Below are 14,109 nucleotides of genomic sequence, written 5' to 3' on the forward strand. Positions count from 1 at the left end.
GTAATTGAAAAGTGATGAAACTTGGTGCATAAATTATTCTATTTCTACAAAACAACCCTAAAATTTAGTATCTTAAACCAGCAATCATATATGTAGTTCATAATTCTGCTTGGCAATTTTTCTGGTCTGGGCCAGTCTTAGCTGGTCTTAGCTGGGTTTGTAAATAAGTCAATGAGTTGGAAGAGGATTACCTGGTCCTAGGTGTAGCCAGAGTGTTGGCTGTCTGTCTGTTGGAGCATTAGTGGTGAGTGGACCAAGTGGCACTCACCACCTAACACAGAAGCCTTGAACTTTCTAAGACTTCTTCAAAATAAAGACTCTATTTTCAAGTCACTTTCACACATAGATGCTACAAAAAAAAAAAATTTAGATACCTTCAGCCTTCGAATATAAAAAGATGATAATGTAACATCTTTTTTCAAGGTAAATTTCCCATTATATTCTTAGAAAAAAAAATCTCGCCTTCATCCATCTCAAGTAGGTCTTTACTCTCTAAAAACAAACAAACAAAAAAACCTACACTAACCCCAGTACTTCAATACAGTTTGAAAAAGTTGAGAGAACCAAAACCAGCCATTGTCATGGAGGTTAAAAAGATATTATGGAAATGGCACATGACACATGCTAAGATTTAATAGACCAAAAAGCAGTTTAAAATCCTGACACATAATCAAATCTAAAGTAACAGAATAAGAGATCCATTAGAATTAAAATGTTAGACTATTTATGACTATAATCTAAATGTCACTGCTTCAAAATTATATAAGAAGTTTACTTAAAAACAAACAAACAAAGGGGCTCCTGGGTGGTGCACTCAGTTGGACTTCTGACTCTTGGTTTTTGCTCAAGCTGTGATCTCCTGGTCCTGGGATCAAGCCCCAAATCTTCAGGCTCCATGTGCAGGGAGGAGTCTACTTGAGTTCCTCCCTTCCTCTCCCTCTGCCCCTCCCAGCCATGTTTTCTCTCTTTCTCTTAAATAAATAAATATTTTTAAAAATATACACATGGAACATTACATCAAAAACTAATGATGTAATGTATGGTGATTAACATAACAATAAAAAATTTAAAAAAATAATAAAATAAGAAATATACAGCTCTCCAGCTCCCTTTTCTAAAATTGTCTGATGCAATAGTTCAGATATGTAGCCATGTACTTTGTACTTTAAAATGACCTCAGGTTATAGTAACGCATAGCACATTACAGGAATTTCTAACCTGATTCATTCTCTTCTATAGAGGGAGACTATAAAGAAACATGCCTATTAAGACCTCAATTGGGGTAGAGAAAAAAAAATCCTTCTAAGAATTTTTAACCATTAACTAAACCACAGATAAGATTTTGGCTGAAATCTGTACTACCTGTGTGGCCTAATTAAAAAACAAAACAAAACAAAAAACAATAAAAAGGGATCTCAGAATGGTAATGTTCTCATACACATGGAAAGAGCAAATGCACATCCCCTGACTATATATTAAACTCAGGACCGAAATTACTCCCAAACACAAATTCCATGGGATATTAGTTTACAATTAAAAAAAAAAATCACAAAGCACACTAGTCACCATTAGCAAAATGACTGGAAAAAACAAACTGCTCTTGTTGCCGTTAATTAATAGATATTGAATCTGAAGTAAATGTACTTAAGATTTAAAGAATTTTAAAAATATATTAAAATTAGGAAGTAAGAAGATGTTTCGAAAGTACTAGGCATATCAAAATGTTTAATAGGACTTATAAGATAGGGATAATAGAGTAAGATAATTTAACGTATATCTCACTGAGGTTTTAGAAAAAATGAGTAGTGATAATGTGGCCCAAGAAATATCTAGAAAGTTATTCATTGAAAAATATTCCATATTTAATAGAGACATTATTATTAAATCCAGTAAGACAAGGAATTCCAAGAAGGGTAAGTAAAATACATCAAGATCCTAGCACATTTTAGAAAAACTAGATTCTAGCCACTTTCTTCAAACAGTTTCCATCCTGTTTTCATATAAATGATAACTATGATGGTGATGACAACTACTACTACTATCAAAATCACCATGATTTTCATTAAAAATAACCATTTTTAAATGACAAAAGTATGTGAAACATTATATTAAACGCTGAGGCATAATATGAATAGAGGTAACATTTGTCACCCAAGAGCTCAAAAGTTGTGTATCTGGGACATGTGCTCATCTCATTTAACCACCGCAAAGGATCCTTAAGGTAGGCGTTGTTCCCATTTATCATTTTTTTTAAATAGGAATACAAGTCCCAAAGATATTAAGTTGCTTACTCATGTTCACGTAAATAGAAGGTGCAAGAGCTGGGATTCATATTCTCTTCTCTCATATTCTCATTTTTAAAAAAATCTTGTGTTTTGTCACTTCACTATACTTTCCTTCTACATGTCAGACATTATACTAGAGGCTTTCAGCAATTGTAGAAAGTTTATAGAGCTTAAAGTAAAATAATACAGCTGGGAAATAAAGAGGGAAAAGGACATTCCAAATAGTGGGGAAAAAATCCTATAGAAAGATACGAAGGTATGATATAGCCAGATATATTACCCCAGAAAAACATTAAATGTTCATAGTGATAAAAATAAAGGGTCATATTGGAATTGTAACTGAAGAGATAAGTTAGGGACAAATTCTAGGATATGACTCTTACGCTAAACTAAAAAAAAAATCTATTGGATATTTTCAAGTAGGAGAGAAGATTGGTCTAATTTGTATTTGGGAAAATTTCTCTGTCTTCCTACTAAGGATAATAGAAAATGTAGTAGTTTTGTCTTTGAATCTGAAGCTAAACAAAATTTTATGTCTCTATCAATTGGTTCAGTACTGTCTGCATCAGTAAATTTTCCAGTGGAAAAATGAATGTTAATAAAACTTGACTTTCTACCTTCCAGCAATACCTAGTTTGATATTTAAGAAACTTGTCATGTTCTAAAATTGAAATGATTTTTATCGATATATGTTTGCTTTAGGCATTTCATCATTAGTCAGTGTTCTTGACTTTGAACAGACATGTCTTATTAGTATGACCCATGGCACTTATTCTATGGTTACTTCTAGTGCCACTATAAATTAATAGAATATTGGTGCCTGTGGCATGGATTCCATATTCAGAAGAGCAGATGGAAGACAATGACCGACTTCTCTGAGGACAAGTTTTCCCAAAGTTTATTCTGTGTTATGTGAGATATTAATAAGTATTATGTAAACTTACCAAAGAATACCTTAATATGTTTAATGTGCCTATATTACTTGTATATCAAAGAAGGGATGCTAAAACATATTGGTCAAGGGACACTTAATTGTTCTCCTAAGCAACTTGGGATCATACATGAATAAAATTATATTGTAACAATAAGGGTAACAGTCATGACTTATTACGTATCTACTCTGGTACTGGCATTCTGCTAGGAAATTTACTTAATATAATTTCACTGAATGTAATCCTTCAAATAGAAGTATATAGTAGACATATTATCTCTATTTAACAATGAGAAACTGAAGCTCAAAGAAGTTAAATACCTACAGTTATTGGAAAAACAGGTATTTGAAAGTTAATATGTAATACCCCTAAATTATATTCTGTCATTATGCTTCAGAAAAAGGAGATGGGACCAAAATTTGGAAATAGATTGACCAAATGAAGGAGTAGCAATGCCAAGGGCTCAGGCCTGGAGAAAGTACAATAAGAACAGAATGTCTATCTCCACACGTCTGACAGAACACTTGAGGTCCTACAAGGCAAGATGTTTGAAAAAGTGGTAGATTTCAAAGCATTGGGCTGTGTTTGGAGGCAAAAGGCCCACTTCTAAGAAGAGAGGAGGATATGGAATAAGAATCTTCAGACCTGTAAAGTTAAATGAAGAAGGCTGGAACCTAGGAAGAAACTGGGTTCTAGCCACCAGAACTAAAGAACTGAAAGGACTGGTGAGCATTAGTATCTGGAACCATGATGGTAATGGGTTATGGAGGAAGAAATGTAAAGAGACTAGAGTTCTCACTTTGAAGACCTGGATTCAAACCTGGATCTGTCATTGACTATCTCTAGTTTAACCATGTTGAAACTCAGTTTATGAATCACAAAATAAAAATAGTACTTCTCTATCTCCTATGGTTGTTGTTAAGAATGGAGATAGGTTTATAAATGTGTTGACTATGATAACAGGTAGTTGAAAATGGCAGGAAATTATGGAGCTAGACTATTAAAAATGTGTTTTATATCATTACAGACCACAGAGTTGTCGCTTAGCTTTCATAATTAAAGGTGATTTATTATACTTGTACAGAGAATTGTTTTCAATACTATATTCTGTCACATTTCTGAACTATGTATTTCTTCTTCACTGTTTGAGTGAATTTTTGAAATGTTGGGGAGGAAACAGGCTCTACATATGCTGGTAAATACATACCTCCATGCTATATACTGCATTCTGTTATTATTTTTCAGGTTTTCTTAAAATTTCTGTACAGTAAAATGCATAGTTTTTTTTAATTTTTTTATTATGTTATGTTAGTCAGCATACAATACATTATTAGTTTTTGATGTAGTGATCCATGATTCATTGTTAAAGCATATGGTTTGATTAGATATGACAAATGCATATACCTCATCAACAAACTGAACACTTCCATTGCCTCAAAATTTTTCTTGTACCCCCTTTTAGGCAGATTCTCACAGAAGCAATCACTGATTTCATTTCTCTCACCATCGATGAGTTTTGCCTACCCTAGAACTTTGTGTAAATGGATTCATACATTATATACCATTTTCTGTAAAATTCATATGTATTTTAATTATAGGCTGTCTCTAAATCAAAGGAAATTTAGAGTCTTAAATAACTTACAATAGAAATGTAAAAGCTCGCTAGTGTGTCCAGTATGTCCAACATGAGAAGTTGATACAGACACGGCTTAACTGTGATTTTGCTTTCTATACTTTCAATCACCTGTGGTTAACCACAGTTTGGAAGCAGATTATCCTCCATGTATTCATGATATGTCAGAAGGTCAATAGTAGCCTGATGCTGTATCACAATATTCATGCTATTCATTTCATTTTATCTGATTACATAGATATTTTATCATTTCACATCATCACATGAAGAAGAAAGGTGAATATAGTACAATAATATATTTTGAGAGAGAAAGACCCCATTCACGTAACTTTCATTACAGTATATTGTTATAATTGTTCTATTTCATTATTAGTTATTGTTGTTAATCTCTTACTGTGACGAATTTATAAATTAAACTTCATCGTAAGTATGTATCTATAGAAAAAACAGTATATGTCAGGTTCAGTACTATCTATGGTTTCAGAAATCCACTGAAGGTCTTGGAATGTGTAACCTATGGATAAGGGACCACTATAAAGACATTTTTTAAAGTAGCAGCAAAAGAAAGACTTATCACGTTAACACCATATATAACTTTAATTCTGGTTTATTAGGGATGGGCTTTTTATTTTCATTTTTGTGTGCATATGTATGTGTGTGTATATGTGAACGTGTTTGCTCTGACACTGACTTTAGTAAGATATTTAATTTTCTATGCTGTGCCTATTTCTTGCAGTATCCCCTAGATTTGTGTTTTTATCTTAATTTAGCACTTTTCCCAACATTGTTTTCAGTTGGCTCACTGAGTAGTAAAATCTTCTTAGGACTTTTTAATGAGAATAATTGTATCAGCTTTGGTTTTACAGTTGTAAGAAGCCCTGGGAAGATGCTGGTTGCAAAGAATGTAACCTGACAGCCCTGAATATTTGGAAGAGTGAGGTAGAAGAGTAAATGAAAAGGATGGATTAACACATTTCCCATTCGTTTTTCCTAATTTTTCATTCCCAACAGGCCTTCTTCACTGCCCTTATCCTATCTTTGTGACTATCAACATCAGAGGTCTAACCAGGGAGGTAAAGAATGATAGCTCAAAGGCAACAGAGACAAGACAGAGCAGGGTTTCAGCTGCCTTTGTCCAGGCAAGTCTCTCACTGTTTCAGGAGGTAGCAGTTCCTTCCCACCCTACCAGCTTCTGAGCTCAAACGACCTTCTATTTACCAGTGTTTCTAAGGTTTATTTTGCTTCTACTGATGCTGCTGTTGATGTTGATATTATTTCCCGGATTCCATGTTTCCTTCTATCATTCTCCCAAGATTGATCTTTCAGGAAGGAATCCTGCAGCCTGAAGTAAATTTGATTCTCAGACAAATTATTTGTTATATCTGCATCCTTAGCATTTTGCATAATGCCTGGGTCATAGGGGGTCCTCAAAAAATATTGCATGATGATCCTTTGGAGAGCCCCTGGTCTTCATGAAAGGAAGATATCCTTTAAAGAAGGGGCTGCCAATGCTTTAGTGCTTTACTTTAATTACAGGTGAAGTATATATTGCACAACTAATGCTACTAGGTAATTTTATATATGCAACCTTATTTCCTTTATTGTCACAGTAAGGTATATTTTGCTACAATTGGATATTAGCAAAGAGTAACAGAAGAACCAGAGTCTGGTCTTCTGATTCCTGGTTCTATGTTCTTTTTTTTTTTTTTTTTTTTTTTTTTTTCTGGTTCTATGTTCTATCTTGCTGGAGGCACTGGTTTCAGCCCTTTAAATTTTGGTCAAAATTTCAGTGTCAGTCTATCAAATGAAAGAATTTATTTGTCATATTAGCTCCAAATGCCAAAATATAAGTATTTTCCAGGTACTGGCTGACCATCACCCTAGAAATCAAATCCATAGCCAATGTATATAATTGACTTTATTTCATATCACCTTTTAAAATGCATATGAGCAAGCAAGGAATCTTCTAAAAACTGAGGCTATCTTCACTACCTTACCTTGTTTATCATAATGACAGGTTGTAAGATATTTTGGCGGGGGAGTAATGGATTGAAAACAAGTCTGCAAACCATAACTTTCATAATAATAAATTAAGGAGCCCCAGCTGCCAAGCTATGAAACCCAACTGCGGGGCAGTAGCCCTGAAACAAAAAATCACAACAACTCAGAAACCATTAAAACTAATGTGGTAATAAATCTATCCCATAAAAACCAGGAAGTTGGTTAATACTATATTCAAAAAGGCCAACTTTGTGGAAGTGACTGCTAAAGATATTTAAAATAAACACATGGAGGAAAAGTAACGTATTACTTGTTATGCCAAAAAGACGAGGCTGACTGAGTTAGCCGTTCTTAAACAACATGAGTGAATACAGTTATTTCTCTATAACCTAAAACTGTGTTAGGGTTTACCTGAAGAGCTTAGGTCTTTGTAGAAATTGAAGAGGCAAATTTCTTTGTGACGTGAAAATGCCCAACACTATTTCTGTGTTTGTGGGTGAAGCAAGGTGTTTGGGAGGGTGACAGGGGAATGGAGGAAAAGAAATGAGTCACTGAACTGGAAGGTCAGCCTGGCCTATTTCTTTGAAAGTCAGAGGTAGTGCAGGTAAGATTAAATATGCAGATTTTTATTCTATATATTGGTGGTAAACTCTATAGGAAATAAAAGCACATATCTTAGCTGTTAATTTCCATGAGTTTTGGCAACCATCCACAGAAGGTATAGAACTTTTACATCACTACAGAATAATCGCCTGTGCCCTTTCAGTCAGTGCTCACCCACAGGTAGTCTTGTCTTAATTTATTTCAAATAGATTTGTTTTGTCATCCAAACATTTCATTAAAATAGAATCACATAGACTTCTGTTTTTAGTCAAGGAGAACTAGGATTGGAAATACCCTCCCACTTGAAAGAAGTAAAAAGTCACATAAAATAAATGGGGGATAAAGGGGGTTTTTATGACATTGGACATCTGGCAGTGAAGATCAGTGATCCCTGAGACATAGGAAACAAATGAGATTAAGTCTTACAATTGCCCTAGCTTAGGGTTGTAAGTGAAATGCGGGTGCTTTCCAGAGCTAGGGAACCCAGGCAGAGTGGGAGAGTCTCCTTGAATGAGGGACAGAGTGCTGAGTCCAGGGAGATGAAAGGGGCTAGAGTTTGTAGGGCATAGTACCAAGAAAGGAAACAGCTGCTCGGAGTCAGGATTTGGGAGAGCTACACAGGGTTCCCCTCGTTTATTCAGCAGAGTACTAATCAAAGCATGTGTGTGAAAATGAAATCTTGCCATTTGCAATGATGTGGATGGAACTAGAGGGTATTATGCTGAGCCAAATAAGTCAGTCAGAGAAAGACAAGTATTATATGATCGCACTGAAATGAGGAATTTGATAAACAAGATAGAGGATCATAGGGACAGGGAGGGAAAAATGAAATAAGACGAAACCAGAGAGGGAGACAAAACATAAGAGACTCTTAATCTCAGGAAACAAACTGAGGGTTGCTGGAGTGATGGGGGGTGGGAAGGATGGGGTGGCTGGTGATGGACACTGAGGAAGGTATGTGCTATGGTGAGCGCTGTGAATTGTGTAAGACTGATGAATCACAGACCTGTACCATGAGACAAATAATACATTATATGTTAATTAAAAATATAAAAAGAAAAAAAGAAAATAAATTAAAAAAATAAAAAAGAAAGCATGTGTGTGAATGAAAAATGTTCAAGTGAAAGCAAATAACCACTATAAATAATTAAAAGGAAGAGTACCTAGCACTCACAGAGGACCAGGAATAGCACCAGGCATTAGCAAGACAGGAAAACTACATGGTTGTCAGGGCATTGGTTAGAGTACTCAGAAAGGTCTTGCTTCAATTTTACAGGATAATTATCCCTAGACTAATGACAGTCCTTATCCCACATAATGTGTCTTAAAAACAAAGGATCAAAGCAGAGGACCAAACTGTTTTTCAAATAACTGCATCCCAGAAAAAAAATTATAAACACAAAAATATCAGGCAGTGAATAATGTAAAATCCACAAAGTCTAGTGTCCGATAAAAAATAGTATTAGGCATGCAAAGAAACAGATAAATATGATACAAAATCAGGAGAAAAATCAATCAATCAAAATCCACTAAGAACTAACACAGATGTTATAAATTTTAGATAAGGACATTAAAACAATAACCTGTAACTGTATTAAACATGTTTTGAAAGGCAAAAAAAAATAGAGACACGAACTATATAAAAACTAGAGATGGAAACTATAGTGCTTGAGGAGAAAGTGTCCATGTCTCTGCTAAAATTTTCACATAACTTTATATATGTTATCCACTTTCTTTTCCACTAGATCCCTTAGGAGTTTTGCAGTAGTGTTTTCATTGTTTGGTTTTATCCTATAATCATTGTAACATCTGGGTCATCTCTTTGTCTATTCTGTTGGACTGTTTACTTTCATGACTGTGGGTCATAGTTTATTACATTTCTATGTATTATGATTCTTAATTGAATTCTGGATATTTTTATTACAACTCAGTAGTTATTGAAGTAAACAGTTTCAATTCTCAGAAAGTGCTTTTTCTCTTCTGACAGTTTGCTGGAGTAGAGGCTCAGTTGATGCAGAGCCAGGCTGAACAATTTGGGCACTGCTGCAAATTTAGGTTGATTCAGTTTCAAAACTGGAACCAAAATTTCCTTTCAGCAAAGCCTGTAATCTCAGCATTGGCAGGGTTTTTGAGGTCTGCATCTATTTCAGATCCCAGTTGCCTAGTCACTATCCTACGGAAGATCTCTCCCTGCCTTGTAGTTAAGGCACCAGTTTTTGGAGTTCTCTCTCTCTCTCTCTCTCCCTCTCTCTCTCTCTCTCTTGTCCTAGCTCCAGTTTTCTGTCTTGTTCTTTTGGCTGCCACTTCCCTGCTTTCCATGAAGACTGAGGTTACTTAGTAGGACTTTCTCTTAGTTCTTCTTTCCTGTCCCGAATCATCGGGAAGTGAAAGCCTGAAGAGTCTGACGGGGGGTTGGGGGGCAGTATATCTCATCTCTCCTTTCGCTCACACGCTTTCACTTAGCTGAAAGTCTTGAGTGCACAGAGATTGGTTCTTAACTTTCCTAGTCCTTCCCCATCTTTTAAAGCTGAAAGTCTGAGTGAATCATATTGTTCTCTTTTCTATCACTGCTTCCTAGATGTTATTCCCAGAACTTGGTAAACACTGTTGAAGAAAATCTAGGAGAGTAATTCAGTCTTTCTCTCTCTACTCTTTTGGATGCTAACCTGTCATGCCTTGTTAATAAATAACTGTTAAAACTTGTCACAGGATAGGTTAGAATCTTTGACAGATTCTTCCTCCTCCTTTAGCCAGGGATAATAGCAGGTATGGACTTACTATCTCATACAATGGACTTGTCTTTTTGGGGAGCTTAGTTTATTAGTTCATTCAGGTTTCTATCCTGATGTGAACAAACAAATAAATAAAAAGTATAATTTTGTAGATTATCTACCTTACTTTGGTTTTTAGGGTGAGACAATTGTTTCTTATAACCTTTTAGATTCAAACGGGTAAAATAGGATTTTAAAAAATGGTCTTTTTAGTGTATGTCAAGTAACTGAGTATTTAATCCTCACAAGTCTCCCTTAATGTAGATATTATTATTTACAGCATTTTGCAGGTGTAGAAAGTGAAGTTGACAGTAGTTAAATATGTGTTCATTTCCCTAAGCTAAAAGCTTTGCATCTCTCACATGAAACTACGCTGAAGGGCAAAGAATTTCATAATAAACTATGAAATTTATATCTCAGTATGAATCAGTATATAAGGATTAAAATGTTTTTGTAGAGCATTTAAACTGTACCTCTAAAGAGATATTTATCACTATCAATAAAATATTTCATTAACTTTAAACTTCAAGGAACCCATTATAACAAAAATGTATATTTGATAATACGTTAATAGACACAACATGCAAAGTGTTTTCTATACACCAAATACTGCATTCAGTTCTTTAAATATGTCTCTTTTAATCTTCACAAAACCCTTTCAAATAGAAATTCCCATTAAGCAATAAGCCAGCAACAAACCCTCCATAACTGTGCTTTGGTCACATACCTAACAAAGGCAAAGAGCTGGAAAGTGATTCTGTCTGTCTGATTACAAAGTTGGTCTTTATTCCACTATTCTAAAATGGATTTGGCAAATCCAAGGCAAAACCTAAGTAAGATAAAGCAGGGATCCACAGTCCTGCCACTCACTCAAATCCCTATGATTCTGTGACTGGGCCACTATAGCTACTTTATGACTTTTAGCCAAACTGGGAGGAATGGTTTTTATTTTCTGACAGGAAATTAAAATGTAATATATGTTTTAGAAGAAAGAACACTATACCCAAATTTGAAGGCATGCATCTATCAACAGCGAAACTGTAACTTCGTCACAGTAGCCTAATCTATAAACTAGATTTAACAATAATACGTCCATCATAGGGTGGGCATAAAAAACCAGTGAGATGGATGGAAGGTCCATCTGGCTGCCACATCTGTCACCTCACTAATCACCAAGGTTGATTCCACTGATCTCACTGACTAGGCTCCATACACATTCCTCCTGAAGCTACATGATTGGTCAAAGAGGACGACCTTCCCAGATAGAGGAGGATGGTTCTTTGGTCAAGAGTATACAGGTCAATGTGCTCCCCTCCTAGAACCTCCAAACAAACTCCCAACACTCAATGAGATAACAATCATGAAGTGCTTAATAGAGCACCTGGCCCTTAAAAATTGGCAAGTGCAGAAACAGGATTCTAAATCTAGGCTGTCTGACACTAGTCCCTCATGATATTGGAGAGTTCTAGAGGTAGAACATGGAGAAATACCCTGATGCTAAGATACATGGGGTTGGAGAATTTATCAACCTCTTTAAAAGGAAGTAGTCTTTAAGAATTCAAGCCTAAAGAGCTAGTAACTTTTACATCCAATTATTTAAATACAGACCTCCTTAAAAATATATAGGCATATTGATGGCAAGAAAGAGCTTATGGAGGGCGCCTGGGTGGCTCAGTTGGTTAAGCGACTGCCTTCGGCTCAGGTCATGATCCTGGAGTCCTGGGATCGAGTCCCACATCAGGCTCCCTGCTCAGCAGGGAGTCTGCTTCTCCCTCTGACCCTCTTCCCTCTCGTGCTCTCTATCTCTCATTCTCTCTCTCTCACATAAATAAAATCTTTAAAAAAAAAAGAAAGAGCTTATGGAAGGCATGTTAGTGATGGCTAATGAGGAACCTACTCCATTTGGCACAGCTTTCTTCATGAAGGGAATAAAGAAATGGATCAGATGGGCAACACTGTAGAACTTGCTGAAAAACACTTGCATACAAAAAAGAAAAAGGAATTGACATATTCTTTCAACTTTGTGAGATTTTGACTTTTGGTAAATATTTTGATAATAAAGACATTGTAGACACTTAAAACCCACTCTTAAAAATAAACTAGTTACAAATCTAACTTTTAAAATGTGTTATAGGTATATAGTAAGGTCAGTCAAAATTAAGCTTTTGAAGCCAAACATTCCTACATTTCAATCCCCAGCTCTAAGACACCCTATCTACATGATATTGGACTCATGAATTCACATCTCTAAGCTTCAGTTCCTTTATTGTACAGTGAGGATAATAGCAATAAAAACACCTAGGGAAATAAGATAGTGCCATGATAAATGAAATAATCTATGCAAAACATGATATATGAGAATATCTACTGCAAATGCTTAATAAATGTTAGATTAACTAAGTAAGAGAGTGTCAATCATAATTTCAAATGAGATACATATCTGGAAAATGTGTGTCTGTGTGTGTTTTCCATGTGAAATTTAATTTAAAAGCTAGATTTTGGACATTAAACATACATTATAAGAAATATTTGTAAACACCTTTGTGTAAGTAGGTCAACTTAATACTAAATAATTAAATGATTTAATTTACATGGCAGTTTTCAAATGAATTAACTATTTACCTCAATTTAGCACTACCCTCCTTATATGTATGCAAACATAGCCATGACCTAAATTCACATTTTTGTCAATGGTTATTTATCAAATATAATTATTATCATAAACATTCATTCTTTTCACATAACCTACTTAAAATTATATTTATATTTTTGTTTACCTAAGTTTCCCAGGCTCTAAAAGTACATAGTAGTTGTGTAAGAGTAGAGTCTGATCTGCTGACTTCTAATTTAGGGGCTTATAAAGAAACCATATTCCAAGAAAGACAAATTTTTATATTTTCATATCTCCATGGACTTAAAGAATTGCCTCACAGAAATCAAACTTACACTGCAAGTTAACTCAAAAAATGGAAACTTATATAATTATATAAGGAGATCACTCAGAATTGGACCCTTGGTGACTTCCCACTCAATATTTAGCTTACATTTTTAAGTTAATGTTTGTTTCATTTTAAATGTGTATTTGGACTTCTTGTGATCAGGAGGATGAAGACTTCAAAGGAATATAGAAAGCGTAGATCTGAGAAAGTTAAGTTACTACATAGGCTAATTGTGTGTTCTATTCTACCCAGTTTGCTCATGGATTGATTTTTATCATTGATTTTCCAGAATGAGTAAACGATAAGAGTAGATAGCAAATATTATCAGCAATGGTCTTGCTAGTAAGTAGGTTTAGGAGACAAAGAAACAGAAATTTAGACAGAAATTATGTATAAGTTACATATATATGAAAAATTTGTATATATCATCTCTAGCTCTTGAGAAGAGGCATTTTGAAAATTCAGGAATCACATAAACAGCTTTCATCTAATCTTGCCAGGTTTCAGCTTTTAGAGCAGAGTTTACAACACCTGAAAGTTTCTTTTTTATCTACTTGATAAGAATCTTAAAGCACATTTTCACTAAGAAGGAAAAACTTGAGAGTGGTTGGCAGATTTTACATGATTATATTTAAGATCTGGATGCCTTGGGTCTCTTATTTATTTTCACAATTACCTAATAGCAAATATATATTAGGTAACTAATTTCTGTCTTACATAAAGAATTGTAAGATGCTAATTCTTTTATTATGTTATGTTAATCACGATACATTACATCATTAGTTTTTGATGTAGTGTTCCATGATTGATTGTATGCTTATAACACCTAGTGCTCCATGCAGTACGTGCCCTCTTTAATACCAAACACCAGGCTTAAACATCCCCACAAAACCCTCCCCTCTAGAACCCTCAGTTTGTTTCTCAGAGTCCATAGTCTCAAATGGT

The sequence above is a fragment of the Callorhinus ursinus genome, unplaced genomic scaffold, assembly GCF_003265705.2.
Source record: "Callorhinus ursinus isolate GAN/ISIS: 27379988/994484 unplaced genomic scaffold, GSC_fseal_2.0 scaffold35, whole genome shotgun sequence".
Lineage (NCBI taxonomy): Eukaryota > Metazoa > Chordata > Mammalia > Carnivora > Otariidae > Callorhinus > Callorhinus ursinus.